General features: G+C 38.2%; 1 long non-coding RNA gene across 1 annotated transcript; it reads right to left on the bottom strand.

Annotated features, from left to right (window-relative positions):
• Window positions 1-667: 667 nt before the first annotated feature.
• On the bottom strand, window positions 668-7,339 carry LOC142601663 (uncharacterized). Its single transcript, XR_012835205.1, has 3 exons — window positions 7,266-7,339; window positions 6,707-7,039; window positions 668-785 (listed from the first exon to the last, which is right to left on the bottom strand). It is a non-coding gene; the product is annotated as an uncharacterized LOC142601663 (long non-coding RNA).
• Between the last annotated feature and the right edge of the window lie 728 nt (window positions 7,340-8,067).

Below are 8,067 nucleotides of genomic sequence, written 5' to 3'. Positions count from 1 at the left end.
AAGATTTGTTTCTTTTTATGTATTTCATTCTGGAAATTTCTTTTGGCCTTTCTTGTGTTCCTCATACATACTAGCTATTGTTATTTATCTTATTTTACTGTTTATTGGCTACAGTGGGTCAGATTTTTGATGGATCTCTGCTTGGTTCAATCATTTGAAATTTGTTATTTAGCTATGTAAGTTTCTTCCTATTTCTCATTTTGTTGAGCAATACAACACCTCCTGAGACACTATTACTGTTTCCTTAAGTAGAATAAATGCCATATCCAAGGAGTTTACTTTTCCTTAGGGCATTTTCGATGAGCTCCCTCATTTTATTAAATCTGTCTTCCTGAAGTTTATTGTCATTCAAACACTTTTGTATACCTAACTTTCTCATGATATGGATTCTAATTATATTGTGAATATCATTGTTTTGCAGCTCTGCCAGCACTACAATTTAAATGAACATCTATGTTCTACTTTTATGACTGAAAGAGGTATTCACATCATCTAACTCTAGACACTTAGCTAAATTCAGACACAATTTCCCTAGGTTCCCTACATCATCAATAAAGACAAAAAACACACCTTCAGGAGGTGATTCAGGAAAAATAACACTTGCCAATATGCAAAGTATACATCTCATCTGAGGGAAAACATTCTAGCTTCCATTTAACTCACCTGTGTCACTGTTTTCAGCTTTGTGTGGGGTATGTAGCCTTTGAGAGTGACGATCTGCTGCTTCTGTGTGCACGCACATCCTGCGGAGCCAGAAGGGAAAAAGTCAGGTACTCCTCATGCAGCTAGAAGGGAAGAAAAATGGCATCTGTTCTAATTAGATAATATTAAATAATAATGTCCTAATTTTTAATTAGACTGTCTCTTTAAAAAAACAATTTGTCTGAGTAACATCTTTATTTCTTCGTGAAGTTTTCATAATGACAAGATAAAACCTCATGCTGTCTGGGAGTCAAATTACCCAAGTGCTTCTGAAAGGGAACAGTGTTTCATTAAATAGGGCATTTTCTCTCCACAATTATCAGAGAAACTACAAGAAATATCAAGTGATTTGAAACTAGCATGTGTCAAGGAAGTTTTGGAAATAATCTTAAAAAATATAAATACACAATTACAGTCTTGTTTGTTTGTTTTAGGGAGACTCCCTGAGGCTTAAATATTAAGGAGAATTAGCAGTTGTGTCAGCTGCCAGTTGCCTGAGTTAGATGCCCTATGAAAAAACAGTGCTGCAGTTAATGTTCATACAGCTGATGAACCATAGCTATCCATTACTATCCAAAGACAGATGTGTAAGTTTTGACTCATAAAAACTGTATGAAGGAAACTAATGGGATGCTAATCTTCTGGTACCTCTTGGGACAAAGAGAAAGAGTGAATAAGATATTTAAAGACAACAAAATTTGTTTCCTCTGCAAACGCCTTGTAAAATGTTATAAATAAATCACCAGTTTCATCATTGTTTGACTTTTGGGACCATCACCATGACAGAACGAAAAGAGCCACGTCTTGGTACTCAGGGACAGCAAAAGCACGTATTCGTCTGAGACACCAAACACCTGTCTGCAGATATAAGCTTCTGGGAACAGGTATTTCATCAACTACTCATTGATGACAATTATGTGATATTTACAATTCCAAAACAATGCAGATAGAGCTCTCTCTCTATAAAACTTTAATGAGCAGCATGTTTTGTTGGAAGTGTCATAAAACTTTCATCAAAGTTCAACATATTCCCAAGAAAACAGCTCTGTCTTTGACAAGAAGATCAGAAATTTGCAGTTTAGATCAAACACTGTGAAGAGCAAGAGAAATGTCGTCTGTTATAATTATTAGGATACGATAATTATACTTTTACAAGCTCAGAAAATTTTTAAAAAGCAGCTCAGTAAACATTGTAAAATCCAGTATTAAGATTAGCTTTTATAGTTTTCCTTATAAGGAAGATAAACAAAGTCATAGTAGCTAAAAGCCAAACAATAAGAAGAAGAAAGAGAATGATGATTTCTTTTTTTTTTTTTTTTTTTGCACTGTTATTCAGAGAGGACCACAGCCACTAGGAAAAAAAGAAAAAATAAATTGTGTTTTTACTTCATTCTGGAACAGTACTTTTTCCCAAGTAGGTAAAATTCCTTTACTCCTTTCCCGTAACTAATACTATAGATAACGTTACAGAACCAGGAGGTCCTGAGTTCACTGGACTTTATAGCAGTTCTTAATTGTTAACTCGCAAGCAGTTAGAACTAAATTGAAGTGTGCAGCTTCTCTACCCAATGGTTGCATGAATAATTGAATAAATGGTCCTTATGACTTCTGGGGCATTAAGAATTAAAACAAATGAAGGCCCAAACAAGAAATAAGTATTTCAGTGTGAGGAAAATTTGGGATGTAATTAAAGAAGGGGGGGGGGGGGGGGGGAGGGGAAATCAAACAGAACAAGGGGGGAGGTAACTTCTACAGGATTAGATACATAATATGGGAACAGAGAATATAAAAGCAAATCTCATGTGATCAATAAAAATATGATTATACATATACAGTTATTATACATGGGTTAATGATGAGCAGATTCCAAGATTCATTTTTATGGTGAAACCACAACAACATGGCTTGTATTTTGTTTCCGCTTCATTTTTCTGTGGGTAGCTGCAGCATAGGCCATAAGGAGATTCGTTACTGCACTCCGTCATGCATATCTGGCCTCATTTTCCACACTTTGTGTTGCCCTCCATAGCACGTATCAGGGTGCTTGCCTGTTTGCTGAGCCTATGGCTGTCCTCCCCCACAAGCTGTTGAAGTTTTAGCCTGTTCTGCAGCGGTTCTTGATTCCTGAATTTTTATACTGTTTATATTAGCCTACCAATGGATTAAAATAGAAATAAGCTTGATGGTCTCCCTCATTTCTCTCAAATACACCTCCTGTTTCTTATTTCTCTGGATAGATCAGCCCATACACCATGGTTAGGCCAATCTCTTTAACAGCAGGTATAAAGGCTCAAACTTGGTAATACAAGTCTAGATCCCCAGCCCTTTCCTTTAGTGTATTCCTCAAACTAAGCCAAGAAATGGTGCAGCATTTCCCTTACTTGTTAAAAAGAAAAATACAGTCTGATACTTGAATGCACAGCAGCAGCTCCAGGTTTGGCTCCAGTCACCTTCAGTTGCAGACCTACTTTAAAGTCCTAAAATCCAGGTGTGAGACAAGCTTCTTGGGGCAGTCCTTAGTTCTCTAATCTACAAGACACATGAAGGCAATATTCCCATTCTAGTAACAAAGTGCTGTACTGCTCAGAGTTGCAAACGTGACCCTGAAAGCCCCCAAATGCCTTTTAAATGCTGGTTTTTGGTACCCATCTGTTCAAAGCAGGCTGCTTCTGAGCATGCCTGAAAATCAAGGCTCTCTTCTGTCCGAAGGGAAAGTACCAATGAGGTTAGATCATTCCAAGAATTTTACCTCTGGCAGTTAGCCAAACTTATGGTCTTTGGCAGTTAGCCAGCTAAATCTTTCTGAGACCTGCCTTCCGAAACATGGGAATGAAGTGGAATTAAGACAGGCTTAAATTCATTCTATGCCTCCTTATGCATGTATTGACCAGTGGATACAGTTTCAAACTCACTAGAACTTTTTCCTAGAAATGAAGATATATTGCTCATCTCATTCATGTGCAGGATATCACAATGTGTAGAAGATAAACTGTGCTGGCTCTGACCTCTGGACCAGATTATTTTCCCAATAATTGCTAAGCTGGAACTGAGCATCTAGATGTTCGTTTCAGACACTACCCCTGCTCTCCAGTTTGCCTTTAACTAGCTATATTTACCCATGCTACAAATTCTTAAGAACATATTCATTGCATATTCAAAATTACTTCCCAGCCAAAATGGCCAGGTACTGAAAGAATAAAAAGCTGTTTGAGCTGCAGGGTAACTAAAGCACCTCTTAGCTTTCCACTCAGGAGGGCAGAGGAATAGGTGGCACTACGCCACAGTCACAAGATCCCTGATTTCACCTCAAGCCATCACCCCCAGGCCGGGAACTGCAGAATGGATGCTGTAGGACAGGGCAGGATTGTTCATCTTCAAATCATTTCACTTCATCATTGCTCCAGCACAGCTGCTTGGAACGTTTTCCTGCTACTTGAATGAAAAACTATCTGGTAAATATATACAGATATTGCACAACACATCTTTTGTTGGCCTGCCTCTTCAGCCTTTCCTTGTGCTCTCTTCCTCTGTCAGGACTGCATTTTTAAAAGCTCATTGGTTTCACTCACATTTGTATATCGCAGACCTGTGTTTATTCAGTATGTATTTATGTAGATATTATGTTCAAAATACCTGGGTTAACAGAACTGGGCAAGCAGGGTAAATCTTTTCCTCATTATATATCTTCAGCACACAAATTAAAGTAATTGAAGTTTTTCCCAATGTTGTTGAAGACTTGAAAAAACAAGCAGAGGCAAGACAGCAACAGTGCAAGATTTTCCATAAAAATAGTAGGGATCATTGAGTTAAAGATTGTTGTAGAAAACTACTTGTTAAATTAAGAGAGAGATGAAAATGGATTCATTTAATTATGCACTTGGGTATATGAAATAAGGTACTGAGTGCTTATTACAAAGAAGTTAAGTTACATTAGTTAAAAGTTTCTCTCTTCTTCCCGAGATCTCCATACTTTCACACAACAAAGACATTGCCACAGATGCTGGAAATATAGCTGGCTGAATAATAAAAATAATGTATTCGTGAGTAAATTATTCAAAGATTGACAGAAAAATGTTGAATAAATTATTCACAGAACATTATTAAATAATCTAGAGAGCTGGTCAAATAATGGAAATATGTTATTTCAGATAATTTATTCAGAGAGTAATGTCAAAATCCTTTGGCTCGTCCATTAGGAATTAATAGTTTGACAAGTTATTGATTATAGCTCATTTCTGTATTAAAACAGAATGCAGCAGGAATGCGGCTAAGCAGAAAGATAAATAATTGACAATAAAGTGTCATCATCCTGATGATGACAATCTTTTATCGTGCATACAAACACACAGGCTGTGTACATGGACTGTTTTTAACAGTGCTTACTTACCACATAGGCTTACACTGTGAGGTGTTTTTTTAAGGTACTGAAGTGAGGGTTACTAAGCATGTCACCCAGCACTTAGGGGAGGGGCAGGTTATTTAGGGACCCTTGGCAGGAGGATGATGCAAGGAAGCTGCTGACGCAATCCTAACTGTGTATGAACCTGGGCCCGCTGCAGACGGGTCGGTTTAACACATTACCCAGGCCCCAAGCTCAAAGCACCACAGACACAGCTCACTCCGGCCTCAAGGCAGCAGCAGCCACCGCCTTGGGAGGCGCCCAACAAAGATGGCGGTCGCCCCTCTCGCAGCCCTACGCGTCCCTGCTCCGCAACGTGGGCCGTTCCCAGTGGCCCTGGAGAGGAGGAGCGGGTACGTGACCGGCTCGCCACGGACAATGGCTGCCTGCCCCACGAGATGGCGCCCCGCGGGTGGGAGCGCAGGGTGCCGGTCCCAAAACAGCAGCGAAGTGAATAGTTGTTAGTACGTTTGTCCACCGGCTTAGTAATTTTATTCAGGAGATGTCACTGTCTAACAGAAATGGCCCACCAAAGAAGAGTCCAGGTTCAATTTCAGCTCATACTTTCCTTTTAGAAGATTTTGATTAATTTTACTCCGTAAACTTCAGTAAATTGGTTAACTTTGTTACAGTAGAGCAAAAGCAAATACAGTCTTCCTATACACATTTTAGACTAGGTTTCAAGGTATCTGTGCTCAAGCAGCTGAAGAGGGAACCAGAAATAATCCTCTTTATACTGCTTCACAAAGACATTTTGTAATAGCAGTTTTCACCAGGAGCAAATTAGTTGAAAAAGGGACAAAGCCATAGTTCACATGGGGAGTGTGCATAATGGAGCTGCCACCTCAAGGTACACTGAAAAGGCACTTAGGAATCGGGTTTTTATGAGTGCTTTTCTTGTGGTAATGTGAATCAGCACTATTTCCTGTACAATACTGGTATATGAAGCCAGAGTTCAGCCAACTTAACTTTGAAGAATCTAGAATTGCAGATTCAATGTTTTCTTTATCAAAAGCTCTCCTCACAGGCCGTAATTTTCTCCTAAGGATATGTAATGCCAGCCTAACATCTGCAGGAAGGAGCACTCTGCCTCCTCTAAACTAAATGCATCTGAATTTTTCTTTTCCTCAATTCACCTGGCCAGCAAAACTAAGACAGTAAGGACTTTTCCCTGGTCAAATATCTTGTGCGTTTGTCCTCCTGACACACTGGACCTCAGCTATGTTTACACCATAAAGATCGTAACTTCTTGTTATTGAAAAACTGGTGGAACGGATTCAGAAACTCTGTGTATGAGAAAGCAAAATCCAATGCAAAAGTTAATGATCTGCATCCTTGTCATTAAAAAAAAGGCACCCGGCAGAAGTACCCTCATCACTCGTTATTCTTTGTTTTCGAAAGCAAATCTCTAGCAATCATAATTAGAGGTGAAACAGAAATTGGAAGTTTTGTGAATAATTTGCACAGAAAATTAAATTTCATTATATGCAGATGTTATATGCATTGCTGCTGGCAACATGTTTTCATGCTGCTAGGTAGGGTTTCCTTTGAGGTCCACCAGCCCTCTCCAGGACAGTCCCATATTCACACTATTACTGTACTCACTTTCTTTAACATCCATCTTCGCACCATTCATCACTTCAACCTCCTCTACAGTTTCTTCTTCCAGTCATGGTGACTTTTTTTGAGAGGGAGAGAGAGAAGATGCATTTCTCAGCATGCCTTTATGATTCACTAACAATAACATGCTAAAATCCATCAGCCTTCAATTAGTCAGTTCGGCATGTGTTTAGCTAGCCCAGCACCTGAAGATATCTCTTCCTGCTCCCTTCATATTGTTAATTATGTCTTCTCTTTTTCATCAGTTCATTAACGTACTCCCAACGTATTGTCTCCATCCATTTTGCTTGTGAAGACTGTGAACGCATCTATAACATTCTGGCAATTACAGAAATAAAAGTAATTCAATAATTTTGTTATGTGTTAAAAAATAACAAGTAACTCATCCTCTTCCCATCAGAAAGGAATTCACAATATAAGGCAGGAAAACGTGCAGACTATTTACTTTGCAAAACCTGCCTTGAAGATTGAAAAAGTCAAGCTGACCCTTTTAACGTCTAAACATGCTGGATGTAAATGCTTGGGAAAGAATCAAACTACTCACCCGCTCCACGGTTTTTAGACGGAAAGCAATTTTTTTCCCCATGTTCTCAATAATCTCGAGCTGAAAGAAAGTGGACTGTGTTCCTGCAGTAGTAGTATGCATTCATTTTGATCATCCAACACTTTCTTTATATCCGTCATCAGCTGTCCAATCCACTACATACAAATATTGAAACATTAAAGCATCATACCATCTCAAGTGTATTATTCTCAATCAGGTTTAAAAGATCTAAGTTATAACTCCACATAGGACAGTAAATTATTAATACTGGCACCCAAAATTACCTCATTATATATTTCAAAATGTACGAAGAAATATTTTTAATGTGAATTACATCACTAAGCCAGTGATCCGAGAGGCTCAAAGGATTGATTGCTCCATGGTTAAACCACTCTCAGTTTTCTTGTTTCTTCTCTCAAATTTCCTGAACTTTAAGAGAAAAGGCTAAGAGAAACCAACTAAATAAACAACAAATTAAATCCTTCCCAATCCCTTGGGTATATTAAGAAGATATCTCACAATACATTATACGTGTGACTGGAAAACATCATTGACTTTTGTGCTGAAAATTATTGATATATTTTCTTTTTTCTTTTTTTTTTTTTTTTTTTTTTAAGAGATAAGTCCTAAGGCTGTTCCTGGAAGAATATCATTAGTGATATTAATGATCTCCCCACTCCACTAATTTCCCTTTCAACAAAAGCTAATGTGGTCTCTAATTTTTTACCTGTAATAAAGTTTTTCCCATAACAACCTTTTTCTCCAGGGTGAATAATAATTTATCATATAGTTACCAAATTAG

Source organism: Balearica regulorum, chromosome 4 (genome assembly GCF_011004875.1).
Source record: "Balearica regulorum gibbericeps isolate bBalReg1 chromosome 4, bBalReg1.pri, whole genome shotgun sequence".
Taxonomy (NCBI): Eukaryota; Metazoa; Chordata; class Aves; order Gruiformes; family Gruidae; genus Balearica; species Balearica regulorum.
The sequence above is the reverse complement of the archived record's forward strand: the minus strand, read 5'-3'. Positions and strand labels throughout refer to the sequence as shown.